Below are 23856 nucleotides of genomic sequence, written 5' to 3' on the forward strand. Positions count from 1 at the left end.
TGCTTTGCCATTTAAATTTTCCATCACTTCTGCAATCTGTTTGTCTGAGTCTCATTCTTTTTGTGCCCCAGTGGGAGACAAGGGAGGATCTGCCTTCAAACTGGGACAGGTTCCCTTGTGCTGGATGACAAACTCAGTGACAAGACAGCTTTGGCAGTTGTAAAATCATAAAATCATAGAATGGTTTGGCTTGTAAACGACCTTAAAAATCAACTAGTTCCAACCCCACCATCATGCCCGTGGCCACCTTCCACTAGACCATGTTGCTCAAGGCTCAATCCCAACCTGGCCTTAAACATCTTCACAGAGGGGGCATCCACAGTCTCCTTGGGCAACCTGTTCCAGTGTCTCATCGCCCTCACTTGAAAGAATTTCTTCCTAATCTCCAGTTTAGATCTCCCCTCTTCCAGTTCAAAGCCATTGCCTCTTATCCTATCACTACAGGCCCTTGAGAAAAGTGCAACCCTAGCTCTCCTGTCATCCCCTTCAGGAAGACCTCGAGAAGGTCTCGCCAAAGCTTTCTCTTCTCCAGGCTCAACACCCCAACTCCTGCAGCCTGTCCCTATAGGGGATATGTTCCAGTCCTCTGATCACCTGCATGACCTTTCATTGAAGAGCAAGAACATCAGCAGAGCTATTAAACTGCTGGTGCTGAAGCAGTTAAAAGACCCAAACAAATATCATCTGCTTGACTTTTCTCTGTTCTTCCAAGCTTTTCTGTGGTTCACAGGCAACTTTCCAAGTTCATTCCAGAGAGGCTGTGTTGAAGTGGATGTTTTTTTGGCCTAAACATCCATTTTCTAGCAGAAATTGGCCAAGAGCTCTACTTGTCTGCTTCCCATTGGCATCTGCAGCAGGTCACCATGCACTGGACAGCTCTGGATAAGCTTCCTCAGATGTTTCTGTCGGGAGATTTAAATGGGCTTGAGCAGCAATTTTCCCAAGCAACACATCTCTCAATATTTTTAGCCCTCTAATAAATAGAGCATCCCAAATTCAGGATGTTACTCAAAATTTACTTGCAGTGTGTGTATAGACCAGAACTCTCCCTATCATCCCCAAAGCGTTTGCCAAGGACCTCCATGGTGTGTAACACTATGGAGTTTTCTTCTTTTCCTCCCAGTGAATGAAATTCATAAGCTTTAGGGAGCATAATATACTTTTACTTAAAGAAATTGAATAATAGAAGCTGGGTTGTTTGGGCTTTTTTTAGGTCTCTGCATCGTTTCTTATAACTCATATGAAAAATAGAGCAGAGGAGGGAAATCCCAAGGAAGAGGAACACTCAGAGCTTCCTCTTAGAAGACTGTAACTGTATCTTTGCAGATACAGTTAAAATGGCAAAATTTACCTTTTCAAGAGGCCAATCTTACATGAAGCTAAACTTGGGTTTATGATTTTCACTATCTGCTCATGAGGGAGGGAAGGAAAAAAGGGAATTTTATACAGGAGAATAAGGAGGGGAAAAAAAATCAATATCAATAGCATCAAGCAGAGCTGTAGGTAAGAGAGAACCCAGCACACTCTCACCATTCTTAGTTTTAAATTAAAGTGTGCAAAAAGCACCTTCCTGAATGCAAAGAGGGGCTGAGGGAAACAGTGATAATCTGTTTCAGATGCTGCTAATCCAGAAATCATCCTTCTATGCTAACCAGAACTCAGCACCATAAGATCCAGTGAAATGGCTAACTTTTGGAATGGGAAGATGAAAATTCTCATGGGAAAAGGAACAACAAACCCCCCACAAAACCAAAACCCATACACCAAAAATGTCCAAATCACAGAAAAACAAACAAACTAATCCAACCAAACCAAAACAACCAACCAACCAAACCAACCCCAGTGAAAGAGAAGCCCCAACAGCATCAACAGTGTGGCCAGCATGACCAGGGCAGTGATTGTTCCCCTGTACTTAGCACTGGTGAGGCCACACCTTGAGTACTGGGTTCAGTTTTGGACTCCTCATTCTAAGGACATTGAGGGTCTGGAGAGTGTCTAGAGATGAGCAACAAAGCTGGTGAAGGGTCTGGAGAAAAAGTTGGGCGAGGAGCAGCTGAGGGAAGTGCAGCTATTGAACCTGGAGAAGAGGAGACTGAGGGGAGACCTTCTGGCTCTTTACTGCTCCCTAAAAGGAGATTAGAGACAGGTGAGGTTGGTCTCTTAGAATCACAGGATCATAGAATCAATAAGGTTGGAAAAGACCTCAAAGATCATCAAGTCCAACCTGTCACCCAACACCTCATGACTACTAAACCATGGCACCAAGTGCCATGTCCAATCCCCTCTTGAACACCTCCAGGGATAGTGACTCCACCACCTCCCTGGGCAGCACATTCCAAAAAAATCTCTCTGCGAAGAACTTTCTCCTTTTCTCCTCACCTCAAGCCTAAACCTCCCCTGGTGCAGCTTGAGACTGTGTCCTCTTGTTCTGGTGCTGCTTGCCTGAGAGAAAAGACCAACCCCCTCCTGGCTACAACCACCCTTCAGGTAGTTGTAGAGAGCAATGAGGTCTCCCCTGAGCCTCCTCTTCTCCAGGCTAAACAATCCCAGCTCCCTCAGCCTCTCCTCATAGGGCTTGTGCTCAAGGCCTCTCCCCAGCCTCGTTGCCCTTCTCTGGACACATTCAAGTGTCTCAATGTCCTTCTTAAACTGAGGGGCCCAAAACTTCTCCCAAGGAACAAGTGACAGGACAAGAGGAAATGGCCTCAAGCTGCCCTAGGGGAGGTTTAGGTTGGACCGAAGGAACAATTTCTGTTCCTTGAGGGTTATCAAGCCCAGGCTGTCCAGGACAGTGGTGAAATCCCCATCTCTGAACAAGTTTCAAAGGCATGGAGATGTGATGGTGAGGGACATGGTTTAGTGGTGACTTGGCAGTGCTGGATTGATGGTTGGACACTGATCCTAGAGGTCTCTTTCAGCCTTAACGATTTTATGACTGGCAGTGTTGCAGTGAGTGTTGTTCCTGTTTATATATTAAAAGTAATAATTTATTTAGGACCTGGATTATTGCTGTGCTACCCTTATGGTATCTGTGGGAGCTGAAGACACTCCACCAGTTGGATGGAAGAGCATTTGCAACCTCAAATCCTGGGCTCCACAAAGAGATGGTTTACAGCTTTACTAGAAAATAATAATAATAACAATGAAAAAGACAAAAAAGCCACAGACTTTATTTAGGCTCTTGATGAGCTGAAGGAAAAGCATCTTCCGGTGGAGATAAAATGTTCCACTCCCGAATGAGTTGACAGCAATAACTGCACATTGTTGATGATGTTCACACCCCCACATCAGCAGGGCAGTGGCCAGCTTGGCACGCAGATGGCTGGCATGGCTGTCACCAGGGGAAGCAAATGAACAATCACAAACAAGCCTTAATAGAAAGCATGGAAACCCCACCACTGAAAAGCCACTGAGCTGTTACGATTCCTTCTGATTGCCATCAGTGGCAATCCCCTTCCAGCAATGTCCTTACAACCTCTGTGCAAGGAAAGCTCTGGCAGCTGGTGCCCCTCGCCTGCTTTGGCTGTGTCATAAAATCACTGAGTGGGCTGGGGAGGGACCGAGGGCTTGTTGTGCTAGGAAGAGGGGCAAAGGCTTGGAGCTGGAAAAGGGGAGAAGTAGACTGAAAACTAGGATGAGATTCTTTACAGTGAGGGTAGTGAGACACTGGAACAGGTTGCCCAGGTAGGTTTTGGATGCCCTCTACTTGGAGGTGTTCAAGGCCAGGTTAGATGGGGCCTTGAGCTGCCTGTTCTATTGGAATGTAGACTAGACTAGACTAGACTAGACTAGACTAGACTAGACCAGGTTGGAAGCAACATCAAGTCCAATCTATCATCCAACACCATCTAATCAGCTAAACCATGGCACCAAGCACCCCATCCAGTCTCTTCTTAAACACCTCCAGTGATGGTGACTCCACCACCTCCCCGGGCAGCCCATTCCAATGGGCAATCACTCTCTCTGTGAAGAACTTCTTCCTAACACCCAGCCTAAACCTCCCCTGGTGCAGCTTGAAGACTGTGTGCTCTTGTTCTGGTGCTGGTTGCCTGGGAGAAGAGACCAACCCCCACCTGGCTACAACCTCCCTTCAGGTACTTGTAGATGGCAGGGGTAGAATTAGATGATCTTTCAGGTCCCTTCCAACCCAAACCATTCTGGGTTTCTGTGACTCTCTGCCAAGAGGTGTGTCTCCTCCAGTGCATGGGAAAAATGAAGGACCACTCCTGGTTCACCTTACCAGTTCTTTGCAGTTGTGTTAACCTGCATCCTGTTCCCCTCTATTCTCTCTTCTGTGCTGGAGAAGTGCAGTTTATTTGGGGAAGATAAAAATCCCTTGGTCCATGCTGATATTTCATGCTGATGGCTCAGATGTTGCAGGAGCCTTTCATCTTCCTGGGGATACAATAAAAGCTAAATTACCAGGTGGGCTGGAAAGCACTGGGATGCTGAGATCTATACCAGAGAGGATCAAGCCTGGGCAGGCTGCCAGGGCATTGCTTGAAGTCCCCAAAGCACTTGGCCTCCATCTTGTCCTCCACATCTTCCTTGGCACAGAGTTAGAGTCACAGTTTGTAAATATTTAGAGTGGGGACAAATTTTGGCAGAAAATATTTTATCTTTCTTGTTGAAAAAGTAATGACTGAATAGTATCACTGAAAATGCTGCTGCTAGCAGACTGATGCTCTTATCCCTCCAATCCCTGAAAATTCCACTTGGAATAAAGATTATCTTGGTGGAGATGCACCCAGTTTAGTCTGAAGAGCAAAGGCTCAGAGTCATGGAGCTGTTGAGCCTGGATAAGAGTAGTCCTCAGAGAGGATCTTTTCAATGATCAGCAAGAGCTAACGGACCTGTGAGAGGAAAGAGGATGCGGCCAGACTCTTGTCAGTGGTTAGTAAGGATAGAACAAGGGGCAATGGGCACAGACTGGAACCCAGGAGGTTCCACCTGAACAGGAGGAGAAACTTGCTTGGCCTGAAGGTGCTGGAGCCCTGGAGCAGGCTGTTCAGAGATGTTGTGGAGTCTCCTTCTCTGGAGAGGTTCCAAACCCACCTGGACATTGGGATCCTGGGCAAGCTGCTGTGGGTGCCCCTGCTTTAGCAGAGGGGTTATACTGGAAGATCTCCAGAGGTCCTTCTGGTGGGAGGTGTGGAGGAGTCTCTGGAAAGACCACAAACCCTATCAGCAATTAGCAGCACATGAGCTAAACCCATCTCCTGGGGATGATTATCACAGAACCACAGAATCCATTGGGTTGGAAGGGACCCTCAAATGTCATCTTGTTCAACCTTCCTGCTGTGACCAGGCACATTTTAAAGTAGCTCAGGTTCCTCAGAACCCCATCAAGTTTGAATTTTAATGTCTCTATGGATAGGGCCTCCACCACCTCTCTGGACAACCTGTTCCAGTGTTCCACCACCCTTACAGTGAAGAACTTCTTCCTAGTGTCCAACCTAAATCTACAGTGCTCTACCTTTAAACAATTGCCCATGATGAGTGTTCCAAGGTACCATGCTGAGGCTGTTAATCACAGCTGGTTCTGGGCACTCCTGGCCACACCTAGCCGTACATCCCCATAAACACTGCTGGCACTGGGAACACTGCTTGGCACAGAGCATCACTCACATGCATCTGAGAACTTGGAGGGCACAGAAATTCCAGCACTTCAGTATTTGTCTATGAAGGGAAAAAATTGTCTGAGTGATGTGTCTTGCTGCATTGGAATAGGCTGCCCAGGGAGGTCATTGGAATTTTCTCAGCAAGCTTGTGGACATGGCACTCTGGAACATGGTTTAATGGCCACGGTGATGTTGGTTTGATGGTTGGACTGGATGATCTTAAAGGTCTTTTCCAATCCAAACAATTCTATGAACATCACCAAACCATTAGGTCATCTTTGTAGTTGCTGTCACAAGGGTAGCTGGTGCCAGCTTCAGTGGGTGCTGATTGATACCATGGGCACTTTGAGCAGTGAGGAGAGAGGTTTGGACTAACATAATCACAGAATCACAGGATGGTGGGGGTTGGAAGATACCTTTGAAGATCATTGAGTCCAACATAATGAGCCTTGATGAGCAGTAGGAATCCTCAGACCACATTACTTGTCCATTACAGGAGGTGACTGATGAGAGGATCTCATTTAAATCCCTACAAACGTGCATTAATCAAACTGTTCATTGCTTTTATTGGCCTCTGCTCTACTTCTGCCCTGTCCCCAGGAATACATGGACTGAGCCCACAGTAACTAATTAGTGACTGAGCTGGGATGGATGAGCCAGGTGGGACCTTGCTCTTGCCTGGAGCCTTCTTGGCTGGTGGTGTCACAGCCCACTGCAGAGCAGGCTGGTTATTGATGTGGGCATTAATCACTCTAATCACTGGGTCCCTTTTACCTACTGGTGAAAAGCTCATGAAGGACTTTGGAAACCAGGGATTAATTTACTCACAGGCTTCACCTGGCAACTTCTCATCCTGTTTTGAATCCCAGGCATAGAACTTGGTTTGAATCTAAAGGCATAACAGGGCCAAAGCTTTGGAGGGCAGGAAAGGCTGTATCGGATCCATGCTGTGCACATCACCAGCTGGTTCCAGGCTTTTGGAAGCTGCCTCCTTCACTTTTGCCCTTGTAAATTTTGCACATCAATCCTTCTTCCATTCAGCATCTTAGGTGGTTAGAAGTACAAATCATAAAATCATAGAATGGTTTGGGTTGGAAGGGACCTTAAATATCATCCAGCTCCAACCCTCCTGCCATGGGCAGGGACACATCCCACTAGAACAGGTTGCTCAAGACCTCATCCAGCCTGGCCTTGAACACCTCCAGGAAGGGGGCACCCACCCTTAATCTAAAGAATTTCTTCCTAATCTCCAGTCTAAATACCCCCTCTTCCAGCTCAAAACCATAGCCCCTCATCCTGGCACTACAAGCCCTTGTAAAAAGTCCCTCCCCACCATCCCACAACCCCAACTCCACCACCATCCCCCACCCGACTCCTCAGCCATCCCCAACATCACTCCTACACCACCCAGACTTCCACTCCTACAGCACCCCGACTTCCACTCCTACAGCACCCCGACTTCCACTCCTACAGCACCCCCAACCCCCACTCCACCATCCCAGAACCCTTTCACCATTTCAAAACTTGGATGATGGGATACCACTGTCAACTCACAATCACTGCTAATGGACGCATCAGGTAGAGATGCTGATTTTCCTTGTATTTGCTGCTTTTCTCCATTCAGATATGACACATCTTTTTTTTAACTCCTTTGAAATCTCATTGCTCCTGCAGCTGAACACTAAATAATTCATTTCCTTCCCCCCTTCTCTGCATTTCAAAGCCTGGCTGTTGCCACTGGGTGTGTAACCACTTTGCTCTATGAAAGGGTGTGCGAGGGCTGGGGGTGGCCGAAATCAAAGGCTGGGGCTGGAGCCTGAGAAGAAGTGATGCAAATGACCCCAAGGAAATGGATGTGAAACATCTGGGCATCACAAATTATAAATTACTGATATATTTATATGTAATTGTTGTTGTAGAATCACACAATGCATTGGGAAGGGACCCTCAAAGGTCATCTTGTCCAACACCCCTGCAGTGAGCGGAGAAATCTTCATGTTCTCAATGTATTAAGGTTAAAGACATTTATGATCAAGATATGTGAGTTTAGCATATTGTAGTTTAATGTATTTAGAAGTAAAGTCCTATTTATGAAGATCAAGAGTTTTTATGAGTGCATTTTATTTTATTCACTCTAGGAGAATTGGCTCAGTCTGGGCTTGCTCTACTCCCTGGAGAAACAGAACCATCAGCTGGGGCTGCCAAAAAAAAGGTGGGAGTGAGTCTCCTGCTCCCTTTCTGCAGGTGATTCCACAATCCCAGCATGGTGAGGTTAGAAGGGACCTCTGGAGATCATCCAGTCCAACACCCCTGCTAAAGCAGGGCCACTCACAGCAGCTTGCCCAGGATCACAATGGCCAGCTGGGTTTGGAATCTCACCAGAGAAGGAGACTCCACAACCTCTCTGGGCAGCCTGCTCCAGGACTCCAGCACCTTCATACCAAACAAGTTTCTCCTGCACTTCAGATGGAACCTCCTGGCTTCCAGTTTGTGCCCATTGCCCCTTGTGCTGTCACTGGGCACCACTAACAAGAGTCTGGTCCCATCCTCTTGCCCTCCGCAGGTCCTTTAGCTCTTGCTGAGCATTGAGAAGATTGCCTATCAGGCCGCCCTTTTCCTTAGGAAGTACCAAGCCTGGAATGAAGATAGGTGGCCTTCTAGATGGTGAGTAGACATCTGGCATGGAACCAGTGGCAGTGACTCAGAAATCTCACTGACACACATTCCTCCCCACAAGGTGCTTTAAACAACAGGGACGTTCTTATCAAACTCTTGAGAACTTCAGATTTCTGAATTACTGAGGGGTTTATTTTGCCTTTAATGGGAACAAGAGGTCCATGAGGCACAACTGAACAGGACCTTTGATGCCACCCAAATCAATAGTTGCCTTTGGTGTCTGTGTCCTCAGAGTTTCCTGCCTGTCTTTAGCAGCCTGATTTATTTATTGTCAGAGGTGATAAATTGCAGGATATTAAGATAATGGAGCAACATTTGTTGCTATTAAAATTTATATCACCCAAATTTCAATGTAATTCAATTTTAAGTGGAAAATAATGATTGCTCTTGAGATGCCCAGAGACAACTTATTACTCATCAGCATTTTATTAAAGAGAAATTAAACCAAGAATAAGGAAAGGCTCAGTAAAATTATTTTGAGTCTATGGTATAATGATGGTCAATCATCATGCAAGATGTATTGGAGCTTGCTAAAAAAAATATGGCATGAGTTTATCTTCAGCTGCTTGGAGTTGGCTGTCAAAATGATTTGTTTCTTCTCAAGTGTTGCCTCAAAAAGTCATTATTTAAATGGAGTGCAAGGGCTCGATTCCCTTCAGCCCGTCCAGACATCCTTTGACTCAATCCTTACCATGCAGGAAGCTGCACACAGGGTCTCCTCTGCTGCCCACACACTGGGTGGTTCTTCCATGCTCTCCTCTGCTGGTTCATATGTTCAGGCCTGTTTCAGGAGAAGCGAGGCAAGCAGGAGCAGGGAGGTCATTCTGCCCCTGGACTCAGCACTGGTTAGGCCACACCTTGAGTCCTGTGTCCAGTTCTGGGCCCCTCAGTTTAGGAAAGATGTTGACTTGCTAGAATGTGTCCAGAGAAGGGCAACAAAGCTGGGGAGAGGTTTGGAGCACAAGCCCTATGAGGAGAGGCTGAGGGAGCTGGGGGGGCTTAGCCTGGAGAAGAGGAGGCTCAGGGGAGACCTTCTTGCTATCTACAACTACCTGAAGGGAGGCTGCAGCCAGCTGGGGGCTGGTCTCTTCTCCCAGGCAACCAGCACTAGAACAAAAGGACACAGTCTCAAGCTGCACCAGGGGAGGTTTAGGCTGGGTGTTAGGAAGAAATTCTTCACAGAAAGGGTGACTGGCTATTGGAATGTGCTGCCCAGGGAGGTGGTGGAGTCACCATGACTGGAGGTGTTTAGGAAGAGACTTGATGGGGTGCTTGGTGCCATGGTTTAGTTGATTAGATAGTGTTGGATGATAGGTTGGACTCGATCTCAAAGGTCGTTTCCAACCTGGTCTGGTCTAGTCTATTCTATTCTATTCTACTCTACTCTACTCTACCCTATCCTATCCTATCCTCTCCTCTCCTCTCCTATCCTATCCTATGAACAATCCCAAAAGGACTTAGTGCTGCTTCCTGGAAACTTTACTTAGTGAAGTTAGAGCATCACTGAAGAGTGGGAAGAAAGGAAAGCACCCAAACCCCCATTTCTGCTGAAGAGTGATGGGGTTTAACCTATTCTCTCTTTTTTCTTTTTATTTTTTTTCTCTCTTGTGAATTGTTCATGGAGTCACAGAATTGTTTCAATTCTAAAAGACCTCTAAGATCATTGAGTTTAACCATCAACCTAAGACCACTGTGGCCATTAAACCTGTTTGTGATGAAAACGGAGACTCAAGAGCCTGGGCATACATGGCGTGACATAGACAGGGAACTCTGGGAGAGGAGGCTCCAAAGATGCTGAGGGGGTTGGTGCATCTCTGTGAGCAGGAAAGCTGAGAGACCTGGGGCTGTTGAGCCTGGAGAAGAGCATCCCCAGAGAGCATCTTCTCAATGCTCAGCAAGAGCTAAAGGGTGGAGGTCATGAAGATGGGGGTTGTGCTCTTCTCAGTGGTGTCCAGAGACAGAACAAGGGGCCCACACTCTGGAACCCAGGAGGTTCCATCAAAGAGGAGAAGAAACTTGTTTCTTATGAGGATGCCTCACACCTGGGAAGCAGGCTGCCCAGAGAGGTTGTGGAGTCTCCTTCTCTGAAGAGATTCCAAATCCAGCTGGACATTGTGATTCTGGGCAAGCTGCTGTGGGTGCCCCTGCTTTAGCAGGGGTGTTGGGCTGCACGATCTCCAGAGGTCCCTTCCAGCCCCCACCATGCTGGGATTTTGAACTGCTCTGTCACAAGCAGGGGCTGCTTAGAAAGGTAGAGGAGCTTCTCTAGATGGTATAAATGTTGTGGGCTTCTGTGGTTCCAACAGGGGAGTGGAGTGAGGAAGCCTCCTGAGGAGATGCAGCACAACTATTTTGAGCCCAGCAAAGCACACTGTGGGTTTCCGCCGAAGAATGCTTCTTGATTTGGTTTTCTGCAAAGGAGACATTTGTCTGATGAGTGTTAACATCTGATGAAAACCATAAAGAGGGGTTTCCTTCCCACTTAGAATTCTTATGGATCTGGGACTCCACATGGAAAATCCCAGAGCCAGATGGCTGGCGAGCTGCCATCTGTCTCCCTGTGGTGCAGGGTGCTGGTGAGATGAGGCTCTGGCTGCACAGTTCCTCTGTGACTTGTGGAACTGGAGAGATGCTGTTTGACTGAACACCCTGCAAGTGCCATGCCAATGAGTCCTGGTGTAAGCTGGAGCAGAGGTGGTTCTAGGCTGTGACTTTCCAACTCAGTCTCTGCTCACTGGGGTGCTTTCTGGAGGTCAAGGCAATGTTGCACAGTCAGGAGCTGCTCCAAGCAGGGAGAAGCTGCTGGGGAGAGGTCCTGCCAAAGGACCTGCACAAAGGCTCTGCCTGAGACTTGCTCCACTGCACACCAAGGGCACTGCCACAGCTTGTGCCCCACCTTGAAGGGTAGGGAGGCAGAGGTAGCACCTGTGGGGAGGAACAGACTGGACAGGTGAACCTCAACTGCCCAACAAGGGATTGCATTCCATGGATGGCATCTTCAGGAGCAACCTGAGGGATCCCCAGGGTTAAGCATTTTCTTCCCTGGCCAGTGTCCCAGGAGAACTCTGTCCCTTCTGCTTTCCATCCCAATCCCTGTGTTCCTGAATCCAATTCCAGGATCCAGCTCCTGAATTCAATTTCCATCTGCTGCAGATTCCAGTCTGGGACTTGCCCAGTGCCTGTCCCCAGCATCAGTGGTGCCAATGGTGCTGTCATTGCCATCAGGGCTTGGGTTGGCTCTTGGTTTGTGTCTCTGTGTCTTTATTCCATGGGATTGTTCTTCCCATCTCAGCTGGCTGAGTTTCTTTCCCACCTCTTCAAGCTCTCTCTTTTCTTCCCTTTGGGCAGGCAGAGGGCTTCATGGAGAGCCTCTGGCAGTTCTCTGGTGGCCAGCCCAGTCCTGACCCTTGACATGGGGGCATTTTATTGCCTGAAGGAAGTACTTCAGAAATCCTGCCCAGAGTGAGAGGCCTTTGCCAAGACAATAATTTCAGAAGGGAATTGCAGGCAAAGGGATGTATCAAGCTGATGTTTTCCTCCAGGACCTGGTGCTCTGCAGACTCTTTCAGATCTCACTTTCCAGTTAATAAAGCTGTCCCTTCCAATCAATTTTATTCTAATCCCTGAGAGGACAGAGCCTTTTAAATCCAATGGAAAATGTTAATAAACCTTCATCTTGTTGGGCTCTTTCTTAATTCAGTGAGAGCTGTCAGCACCTTCCTTTCCCCACATCCAGCTCTCCCAGTTACATGCTGCACTGCTTCCAGTCTGCCTGGTCATTGTTCATTAGCAAACCCTTCAGAATAGATTTTTCCTCCTATTTTGCCATGTTTCATCCTGTGTGGTGGACATCTTTGAGCAAGGCCTTGCACAGGGAGGTCATAGAATCACTCTTCTTACCCTTTTTTCTTAGATGCATAGAATGGTTTGGGATAGAAGGGACCTTAAAAATCAGCCAGTTTCAACCCCCCTGCCACAGGCAAGGACACCTCCCACCAGACCAGGTTGCTCAAGGCCCCATCCAACCTAGTCTTGAACACTTCCAGGGAGGGGACATCCAAAGCCTCCCTGGGCAACCTGTTCCAGTGTCTCAACCTCTGAATCTCTGCCTGTTTCTGCACATTGCACTGGTTGTCTGTAGCCTCTGGACATGAAACACCAATGCTGTGCTCTCCTCCTTCACATATATTGCTTGGGAGCTCAGAGACCTCCTTGTCCTGCTAATACATGACCCCTTCATCTCTCCAGAGACCAGTGGTTCCCATTGTAGCAGGAAGGAGCAGCTGAAGACTATCTGCTGCTCTTCTCTTGGATGACGCATGCCAACAGCTCTCACCAACCACCAGCATCCCAGGGCAGCCCTGGTGCCAGGTCAGTGGTCCAGGTGAGGTAGGTCATAACACTTGAGTAAAGTCCAACTACACCTGGAATCACAGAATCATTTTGGTTGGAAGAGACCTTCAAGATCATCCAGTCCAACTATTAATGCAGCACTGCCAGGTCACCACTAAACCATGTCCCTCAGCATATCATCTCCAAGGCTTTGAATCCCCTCCAGGGACGGCAACTCCACCACTGGCCTGGGCCAGGTCTGGACTAACCCTCAAGGAGAAACAATGTTTCCTAATCTCACAGTACAGCATTGTGGCAGTTTGGGCTGGGTGTCTCCTGCTGCTGCCATACGGGGTGCACCTCCGGTGCCCCGGGTGTCCAGCCCAGGGGGTGGACACAGGAAGCTGTGTATTTCATACCCACAATGTCCTGCTCCCCATAAATCTATCAGCAAGGTCTCTCACTTCCTCTTTCTTCCCTCACTGCCCTTGTGGGAGATGCTCCCTATCTGGTAATGGGGGAGGGAGTCATCTTGAGACCTCTTGGGGCCTGGCCAGACCTAATGCCAGGAGGAGAAGGGGGAAGGGCAATCTCAGATCTGGCCAGCTGAGATTAGCCTAACAGTGGAGGGGGGGAAGAAAGAGCCCTGGGGGTTTTGGGTGTACCCTCAGGTAGGGAGAAGGGGAGTGCTGGGAGGCTTCTGGCTATGCTTTGCGATCTTTGTTACTGTGCTTGTAGTTTCTCTGTCAAACACTCACTGCTTTGCCATTTAAACTTCCCATCACTTCTGCAATCCATTTGTCTGAGTCTCATTTTTCTGCCCTTGTGGGAGGCAAGGGAGGATCTGCCTTCCAACACACCACAAGCATCAAGTGCTGATGTGACCCACCACATAGGGAGCAGATTTCATCACCAGGCAAAAGGGTGGTGTCTCTGCTGGCTGCCAGACAGCAGAGCTGAAGGGTTTGGAGAACAGGTCTGGTGAGGAGCTTCGGTGGGAACTGGGCACATTCAGCCTGGAAAAAAGGAGGCTGGGTGGAGACCTTCTGGCTCTCTACAACTCCTGAAAGGAAGTTGGAGCCACGTGGGGGCTGGTATCTCCTGCCAAGGAAAAAGTAATAGGACAAGTTGCCTCAGGGGAGGTTTAAGTTGGACATGAGGAATAATTTCTTCCCACTGAGGGTTGTCCAGGCCTGGCCCAGGCTGCCCAGGGTAGTGGTGGGGTCCCCATCCCTGGAGGGGTTTGAGGGCCATGTAGATGTAGTGCTGAGGGACATGCTTTAGTGGTGACCTGGTAGTGCTGGGTTAAGGGCTGGACTTGATGATCTTAGAAGTCTCTGCCAGCTGAAAAAAAAATCTGTGATCCTTCCAAGTACATCCACTCTGTGGCATTTGCTTTGTCTAGAAAACATGGGGTTTTGTCAAAGAATGAAGCTGTGGTGTTAGAATGAACCCTCAGAGGAAGCCCCAGCTTAGCTGCAGGTCAGTAATGCACCACACAAATTATTCATCTGTTTTCCCCTCGCAGGCCATTTTCAGTGCTGTTTTGTGTCTATCAGGCACAGCTTCCCTTGGCTGAGGGCCAGCATCTCCACCCAGGCTCACACCATCCTGATGAAAATGTGCAAGGCAAGTGCTTCATTTCTGCACTTTAGCCACCTCCTCACATGTCAGACAAGCGGCCACCACGAGATGCCTTGCACAGGGCTTCAGCCATCTTTTCCTGATGGAAAGCTGGAAATGAGCCTTAAAGAAAAGGACATCAAACTATTTACCCACGTTCGGCAGGACTTCCCGCTGGCCTGCTGTCAACACATCTCCTCAGCCTGATGTTTAATTCAGTGCAGACCCTGTAGTGGAATAACAGCAAGTCAAGCTTTTATTAAAATTTCCTTCCTTGAAGTCTCAAAGCAGCCAGTGTCATTAGAGCTGGAGTGTGGCGGGGAATCAGGAACCAGGCGAGCTCTTAGGAGCAACAAGAACGCTTCCAGAGTAGCACAGGATCCGCTTCACTGGCTCCTGCCCTTCAAGCCCTGTGAGGAGAGGCTGAGGGAGCTGGGGGTGCTTAGCCTGGAGAAGACGAGGCTCAGGGGAGACCTTATTGTTGTCTACAACTACATGAAGGGAGGTTGTAGCCAGCTGGGGATTGGTCTCTTCTCCCAGGCAAGCAGCACCAGAACAAGAGGACACAGTCTCAAGCTGCACCAGGGGAGGTTTAGGCTGGATGTTGGGAAGAAATTCTTCATAGTGATTTGCCATTGGAATGTGCTGCCCAGGGAGGTGGTGGAGTCACCATCACTGGAGGTGTTTAGGAAGAGACTGGATGGGGTGCTTGGTGTCATGGTTCAGTTGATTAGATGGTGTTGGATGATGGGTTAGACACGATGATCTCAAAGGTCTCTTCCAACCTGGTTTATTCTATTCTATTCATACAGTCATAGAAGTTTGGGTCGAAAGGGACCTAAAAGATCATCTAGTTCCAATGCCCCCACCTCCCCCCAGCAGGCAGGGACATCTTCCACTAGACCAAAAAGTCCCTCCCCAGCTTTCTTGTACGCCCCTTCAGGTACTGTGATCCTTCAGGGGAGGGATCTGCCATCCCAGCACCGCCATCCTCTGCCCATATGGGCCACCACTGCTGAGAAGGTAGAGGGGGCTCTTGCCTCTTACTGACTGAGGAACATTGCCCAAGACCCCTGTGAACTTGAAGTGGGCTACAGGAGAGACAGAGAGGGACTTTTTTGTAAGGGTTGGTGGTAATAGGATGAGGGACAGTGGACTGAAACTAGATGAGAGATTTAGACTGGGTATTATGAAGAAATTCTTTACAATGAGGTGAGACACTGGAACAGGTTGCCCAGGGAGGTTGTAGGTATCCCCTCCCTGGAGGTGTTTGAGGCCAGATTGGATGGGGCCTTGAGCAACCTGGTTTAGTGGAAGGTGTCCCTGCTCATGGCAGGGGGTTTGGAACTAGATGGTCTTTAAAGTCCCTTCCAGCTTAAGCTATTCTATGATCTCACAGGCTGAAGACAGTAACAGTCTCTCCATCTCAATGTGCTTAGCACTGCTCAGGCACGACAAGAGGCTGCTGACCATGTTCAACAAGGAGCAAGAGCTACAAAGCCAGAGGTCTTGATTGTGGAGAGCAACCTACCCCAAGAACCACTCAGACATGAGTTACTGGAGAATTCCTGCTCCTGAGGTTCATTTTTGGGACTGGTGTAAGATGGAAAACTTCAGGAGGAAAAATAATGGGGTTTTCATAAAATGAAAACAGAGAGAGAGAACAAGAAACAAACAAAAGGACAATTTAAAGTGATCATGGAAAGTCATGATTTACAGTGAGAACCTGAATTGTCTGAGCTGGGAAGGATTGTTTTAAGTCCTGCAGAAAATAGGTCCACTGAGAAGCCCTGAGTCCTCTCACGTGGGTGAACCTCTGCCCTGAGTGCTCTCCACCCAAAGCTGGGAACAACAAGAAAGGGGCTAGAAACCTTCATCCCCTTTTGCCACAGGAGGTTTAGGTTGGACATGAGGAACAATTACTTTGCATTGAGGGTTGTCAAAGCCTGGCCCAGGCTGCTCAGGGTGGAGTCTATATCCCTGGAGCAGTTTCAAAGCTGTGATGTTGTGCTGAGTGACATGGTTCAGTGGTGATCTGGCAGTGCTTGGTTAATTGTTGGACTGAATGATCTTAAAGGTCTCTTCAACCAAAATGATTCCATGATTTAATGTCTCCCCTCTGCTCAGAGTCTGGGAATTGCTCTCATCCCAGATGACAAACTGCTCCAATGTTGTGCTTGGGAGGGACTCGTGTTCTGCCTGTGCCTAGGGCTGGAGTCATCCAGTTCTGCTGAGGAGAGGCAGCATATCCAGCAGCACTTGGGGGGACTCCGGGTGGCAAAGAGGAGAGGAGCTTTATTGTCCAGGACATCTAATAATGCACTTCATGAAAGGCTGGAGGAGGCTCTGTGCAGTGCTGGCTGTGTTAGATGCAGACATGTGAACCCCTCAGGGCTGCTTGAGAGTCAGACTCTGCTGCAGATCCAGCAGAAGCCATCCCCATTAACCTCTCTCTGGGGTGCAGCCATCAGCCTTCCCACAGCAAAGAGGGGAGCCCCAGCTGAGCCATTTTCTGACAGCCTCTTAAATGAGGACACACTTCTTGCCCAACTCCTTGAGTCCCTGTCTTTGACACATCCCTGTGAACAGCAAAACAAAAGCCAAACTGATTGTCAGGTTAGTTCTCCTCACGTGGTTACTCATAACCACATTGCTCCTCCAGCATCAGCTCTGCTGGGCCTCAAATAATGTCATGGAACATGCAGTCAAGGCCCTCCAGAACTTCACAGAATGGAGCCAAGATGTGATATGAGTGCTGCCAGGGCCTTTGCTACCACCTGTGAGACACAATGGATTTCCAAACACAGTGCATCTTCAGCTTTCTTGTGGCTCACAGAAAAGGCAGCCAGTGTGAAAAATGGTCCTTACACTTCTGGAAAAGGCTTCCCTCAACCAGGCTGCCCAGGGCTGGAGGAATGGAAGAGGTGTGTAGATGTGGTGCTGAGGGACATGGGCTAGTGGTGACCAGGAGGGCCAATGAAATTACGGTCCCCTCTTCTCAGCACTGGTGTGGGCACACCCCAAGTCCTGGGTTCAGTTTTGGGACCTCACTCCAAGAAGGGCATTGTGGAGCTGGAGCAGAAGGGCAGCAGAGCTGGTGAAGGGTCTGGAGAACAGGTCTGGTGAGGGGCATCTTAAAGAACTGGGGTTATTCAACCTGTGGAATAGGAGGCTGAAAGGGGTTTGGAGCTAGGGGTGCATTGGTCTCTTCTCCCAAGGAAGAAGTGACAGGAAGAGAGGAAATGGCCTCAAGCTGCACCAGAAGAGGTTTAGGTTGGACATAAGGAAAAATTTCTTTCCCTTGAGGGTTGTCAAGGCCTGACCCAGACTGCCCAGGCCAGCAGTGGAGTCCCCATCCCTGGAGTGGTTTCAAAGCCATGTAGATGTGGTGCTGAGAAACAAACTTGCTGAGGGCGCACTCAGTGCCACTATTCATGGCACCCACAAAGATGTTGAACAAGACAAGTCCCAGGACTGATCCCTGAGGGACTCTGGTTGTCACTGGCCTCCACTGGGACATGGAGCCATTGACAGCCACTCTTTGGGTGTGGCCATCAAGCCAGTTCCTTATCCATCTAGTGGTCCACCCATCAAACCCATGTGTCACCAGTTTGGAGACCAGGATGTGGTGCGGGACAGTGTCGAAGGCTTTGCTCAGGGCCAGGTAAATGACATCAGCTGCTCGCCCCTCATCTATTAATGCTGTCACCTGTATTGGTGTATCTGCAATGACTTGCAGACAATAATGGGGTAGGTAATTAAGATAAATATGTTAAAAACCCCTTCTCCCCCCCCCCCACCCCCCCCACCCCCCCCCCTCCTGGAACACAGGACTTGTTGAGCAGGATTTCTGATGCAGGAAGAAGAAAACTAACAAATGGGAATAATTTCAGGCAATGTGTAATTAAAGCCTGCAACTCGTTAACACTGGGAGCCGCTGTGGCAAAATCATTCACACCAACTCTGAAGGAAGGGAAAACACACAGAGAGAACAAGGACACCAGGTCACCTGATGTCCTGCTGGAGAGGAGAAACTCTGCTGGTCCTGCTCACAATGTTAAGCAGCTGAGATGGTTCTGTTTTGCTGTCCTGAGAGGAGGTTGAGGTGGGACTTTGTTGCTCTCTAAAACTCCCTGATAGGGTTTTGGAGCCAGGTGAGATAGAACTAAAGAAAATAGTCTCAAATTGTCCCAGGGAGGTTTAGATTGTATATTAGGAACAATTTCTTCCCTGAAAGAGCGGTCAGGCATTGGAATAGGCTGCCCAGAGAGGTGGTGGAGTCACCATACCTGGAGGTGTTCAAGAAATGAGTGAACATAGCACTCTGGTGAATGGTTCAGTGGCCATGGTGGTGTTGGGTTGAAAGTTGGACTCAGTGATCTTAGAATTATTTTGGTTGGAAAAGCCCTCTATGATTCTATAAGGTTCCACCACCAGCCTTCATCTTCCCAAGGCAATTCCTGCTCCCCCCCCCCCCCCACTCTTCTTAATCTTCTCAAAGCAGCTCCTGCTCTCTCTATACCATCCTCCACCCTGCCTAAACAAGCTTCTGCTCCACCACCACCATTTTTGCAACCATCCCAGAGACAGGGGCAAGACCCTCAACCATCCAAGACACCACACAGAAGAGCTCAGCCCCAGTAAGGAGGCCCAGCCAGCACCCGTGGATGATATTAGAGTAGCAATCAATCATGTTCCTAATAACCGGGGGGCCACCAGGCCCCCCGGCCTTTGTTATCACCACCACCATCACCCAGTGTGCACCATGGGCACTCACCAGTGATGAGAGGAGGATCCTCCAGCCCAGATGGGCTCAGCTTGGGGCTTCTGCCTTTCCTGGTAGGGATTAAATAGGGCAGTGGGTGGGGAGGGCCAAGTGGCCACACCTGGGGTGGGAGGAGACTCCAAGAGAGCCCAGGTGCTCTGGGGTTTGAGGGGGAAAAGGGAGGAAATGGGACGGGTGGGGTGGGAAAGGGAAGTGGTGGTGGAAGGAGGGGATTTTAAAATAACTTTATTTTCCCATGAATCTTTCATAATGCACAACTGCAGTTCATGGTTTGCTTTGCCTCCATGCACAAAGAACAAACCCATCAATACTTCATATAATAAAACACAATGTTGGCTAGTACAAGGGGGAAAAACTAGAAATGGGTAGATTCAGATTGGATGCTAGGAAGAAGTTCTTCCCCATGAGGGTGCTGAGACACTGGCACAGGTTGCCCAGAGAGGTGGTGGAAGCTTCATCCCTGGAGGTTTTTAAGGCCAGGCTGGATGTGACTGTGAGCGACCTGATCTAGTGTGAGGTGTCCCCGCCCATGGCAGTGGGGTAGGAACTGGATGATCCCTTCCAACCCTAACAATTCTATGATCCTATGATATCCCCTGACCAGTCTGAAGGTCACCCTTCACTGAAGTAGGCTCTTTTCAGAAAAAAATTCAACTCATTTCTTTGCCTTGATATAATGCCTTACTTATGGATGAGAGGAGTAGGGGAATAGGGGCAGCCTGGGCCAGTCTTCGAGAACCCTTTCAATTAAGGAGTTTTATCTAATGTTCAACTTCAACCTCCCCTTGTGGAACTTGAGGCCATTTCCTCTTGTCCCATCACTTGCTCCTCCAACCACCACCGGGTTCCAACCTCCTTTCAGGGAGTTGTAGAGAGCAAAGAGGTCTCCCCTCAGCCTCCTCTTCTCCAACAGAGTCATTTTCAGACGGCGCCCGTTCCCGTGCCCTGGATGAATCCTTCAGCACTCATTACTCCTGAGTTGTGACTGACCACCTCAATGAGAGCACTATTTCTGTCCCTCAATTAGGTAATTGCACTGCTCTTTGAATCAGAGTCATTAGCAGCATGACTTTTCAGCTGAATTCTTCTCTGCCTTAAATGAAGGCAGGATTCTGGGGCTGGAGAGCTGTTTATGCCCATTATATGACAGGGATCAGAGCAGGAGTGGTGGGAATCTGCAAATCGCCGTGAACAAAGCTGACAGCTTCTATTTGGAACAAATATCAGAAGCTCTGGTCTGGGGTAATTCAGGCAGCTCAAAGATTTCAGGCTATTTCAAAGGCAATTTCAAACCAACAGGGCACGATATATCCGGAAGCCACCAGGCTGGTGTCAGCATGCTAATACCATCTCCTCAAGATGCCATCTCCAGCCGGTTTGCTGATGATACCAAACTGGGGGGAGGGGATGAGGTAACATCAGGCAGGGCTGCCATCCAGTGAGACCTGGACAGGCTGGAGTGCTGGGCAGAGGGGAACCTCATCAGGTTCAATCAGGGTAGAGTCTTGCACCTGGGGAGGAAAAATCCCCTGCAAAAGTATAGATGAGGGGTTGACCTGCTGGAAAGAAGCAGCACCTCTGTGGAGAAGGACCTGGGAGTGCTGGTGGACAAAAAGTTATCCATGGGACAGCAATGTGCCCTCACCAAGAAGGCCAGTGGTCTCCAGGGGTGCATGAAGGAGGCTGTGGCCAGCAGGTCAAGGGAGGTTCTCCTCCCCCTGTCCTCTGCCCTGATGAGGCCACATCTGCAGTAATGGCTACAGTTCTGGGCTGTCCAGTTCAAGAGGGACAGTGAACTACTAGCCTGGGTCCAGTGGAGGCTGTGAGAGTGATGAAGGGACTGGAACATCTGCCTGATGGGGAAAGGCTGGAGAGCTACTTTTCATGAGTGTGTCAAGCGACAGGACAAGGGGGAATGGTTTGAAGCTGAGGGAGAGGAGGATTAGACTGAATCTTAGGAAGAAGTTCTTCAGTGTGAAGGCAGTGAGACTCTGGAATGCCTAGGGAGGTTGTGGATGCCTCCTCTCTTGGGATGTTTAAGGTCAGGTTGGTGAGGCCTTAAGTAACCAATTCTAGTTGAGAGGCATTCCTGCTCATGGCAGGGGGGGTTGCAGTAAGTTGGAGGTCCCTTCCAACCAGAACCATTCTGTGATTCTGTGACCTGGGGCTGTTGAGCCTGGAGATGAGAAGGCTGTGAGAGCATCTTGTTAATGTTTACAAATATATGAAGAGAGAGTGTCAAGAAGGGAAGAGTCTCTTTTCAGTGGTGTCCTGTGATAGGAAAAGGGGAAGTGGGAGTGGACACTAACTGCAACCCAGGAGATTCCATCTGAAGTGCAGGAGAAACTTGTTTGTTGTGAGGGTGCTGGAACCCTGGAGCAGGCTGCCCAGAGAGGTTGTGGAGTCTCCTCTGAAAGCTTCCTGCATGGCCTGCCCAAGGTGATCCTGCTTGGGTAGGGGGATAGGAGTGGATGATCTGCAGAGGTACTTTCCAGCCCCCACCATTCTGTGATTCTATGATTCTATGGCAGCAATAACTAATTTTCATGCCTACTGAGCTCTGCTTCTAAGACAATGGCTGAGTAGATGAACTGATGTGTGTGCTTCGCATGCTCCTTTCAACATCTCCTTGACTTTGTTTCAATGGGTTTTTGCTCCTATTTTGTGTTCTCTTTGTGAATATTTTCCAGCAGATGATTTAACCAGCCTTAGAAGGTTTAAGCTGCTTTGCTGAAAGAGAGATCATTGAAATGCACAGTTATAAATATTCACAGTGCAGATGGGACTGTGAACCTCAGCTAAGGAGAAATGTGATATAAGGGCTTGTAAAGTGAGGTCTTGTCAAGGGTCAAGGCTGGGCTGGCCACCACACAAGTGCCAGAGGCTCTTCTTGAAGCCCTCTGTCTACCCAAAGGGAAGAGAAAGGGAAGAAGGGAGAGAGACTGAAGTGCTGGGGGAAAAAAATCAAGCAGCTGGGGTGGGAAGAAGAGCAATCCCACGGAAGAGACAGAGAGACACAAACCAAGAGCCAACCCAAGCTCTGATGGCAATGACAGCACCATTGGCACCACTCATGCTGGGGACAGTCATTGGGCAAGTCTGAGAATGGACTCAGCAGCAGATGAGAAACAAATTCAAGAGCAGAATTCTGTAACTGGATTGAAGAATACAGGGATCAGGATGGAAGGCAGAAGGGACAGAGTCCTCCTTGGACCTTGGCCAGGGAAGAAGAGGTTTAACCCTGGAGATCCCTCAGCTTGCTCCTGAAGATGCCATCCATGGGATGCAATCCCTTCTCGGGCAGTTGAGGCTCACTTGTCCAGTCTGCTCCTCCCCACAGGTGCCACTTCTGTGTTCCTGCCCCTCAAGGTGAGGCACAAGCTGTGGCAGAGAGGAGGAGCAAGTCTCAGGCAGAGCCTTTGTGCAGCCCAGCCCTTGGTGGAAGCTCTCCCCATCAGTTTCTAGCTGCTGGAGGTAACCTCTGGCTGTGCAAACCTGTCCTGTACTTCAGAAAGTGGCCCTCTGAGCAGAGACTGAGCTGGGAAGTCACAGCACTGACCAGAAGCAGCTCTGGGTGACCTCAAAGCTGGATATCAAGTAATCTTTAAAATGCCAGGAGAACGATTCCTGTCTCTGCCTGGCTTTGCCACTTTATTTTTTAATGACCCAAGGCACAGCCTCATCCTTGATGGAACCTGCTAATACCAAGCCTGGCTGGAGGGAGTGGTGGCTGTTTATCAGAGACAAATCATTCATGCAGACTCTTTTTTTTTTAATTTTCTTTTCTTCTTTTTTTTGCTGACCTCTCATCCTTTTGAGCAGAAAAAAACAAACCCTAAATTCCAGACCACTCACTGGGGGTGCACAAATCCCACTCCCAGGGCTGGTGAAGCCAGGCAGAAGCACTGGTTTCATGATGGCATCACAGTGCAGAGAGTTTTATGTAGTGCCCTTTGCCTTCTTCTTAACTCTGTTATCTGAGTAACCTTTAGAAATAAAGACAAAGTCATTCAAGAGCTGTAGAGCTGCATGGATGCTCTGCACATCTCTCTGCCAGGTTGCAGCATCCTGTTATACAATCATAGAATTGTTAGGGTTGGAAGGGACCTCAAGGATCATCTTGTTCCAACCCCCCTGCCATGGGCAGGGACATCTCACACTAGATCAGGTTGTTCAGAGCCACTTCCAACCTGGCCTTAAAAACCTCCAGGGATGAGGCTTCCACCACCTCCCTGGGCAACCTGTGCCAGTGTCTCACCTCCCTCACAGTGAAGAACAGTTGCAGCAGAGCACCACAGACAGGAGATCATCAGGAATGGTTCCCAAGGTCATCAGTTTGCATTGAAGAGAGTCTGTCCTGAGCTCAGATATAGGTAGATCAAACAAATGATACGGAGCCCCAGCACAGAGAGAACCTCTGGAGATCGTCCAGTCACCAAGAGGAGGTTGCCCTGGAGGTGTTGAAGAAATGTATGGACATGGAACTTTGGGACGTGGTTTCATGGCCATGGTGGTGTTGAGAGCTGTAGTCAATGATTTTAGAGGTCTTTTCCAAACCAAACAATGTTATGATTCTGTGATCACAATGTCCAGCTGGGTTTGGAATCTCTCCAGGGAGGGAGACTCCACAGCCTCTCTGGGCAGCTTGCACTGCAGCTGAGGTATCCATCTCCACAAACTTCTGGGCTGATTCAAAAATGTCAAATTACAGTCATCACAGGAAAACTTTAAATCAGGGAGCACTTTCCAAACCAGAGAATCATTCTGGTTGGAAGAGACCTTTCAAATCATCAGATCTAGCCATTAACCCAGCACTGC

This window comes from Melanerpes formicivorus, unplaced genomic scaffold (assembly GCF_026170545.1).
Source record: "Melanerpes formicivorus ecotype bairdi unplaced genomic scaffold, bMelFor1.0.p_v2 SCAF_136, whole genome shotgun sequence".
Lineage (NCBI taxonomy): Eukaryota > Metazoa > Chordata > Aves > Piciformes > Picidae > Melanerpes > Melanerpes formicivorus.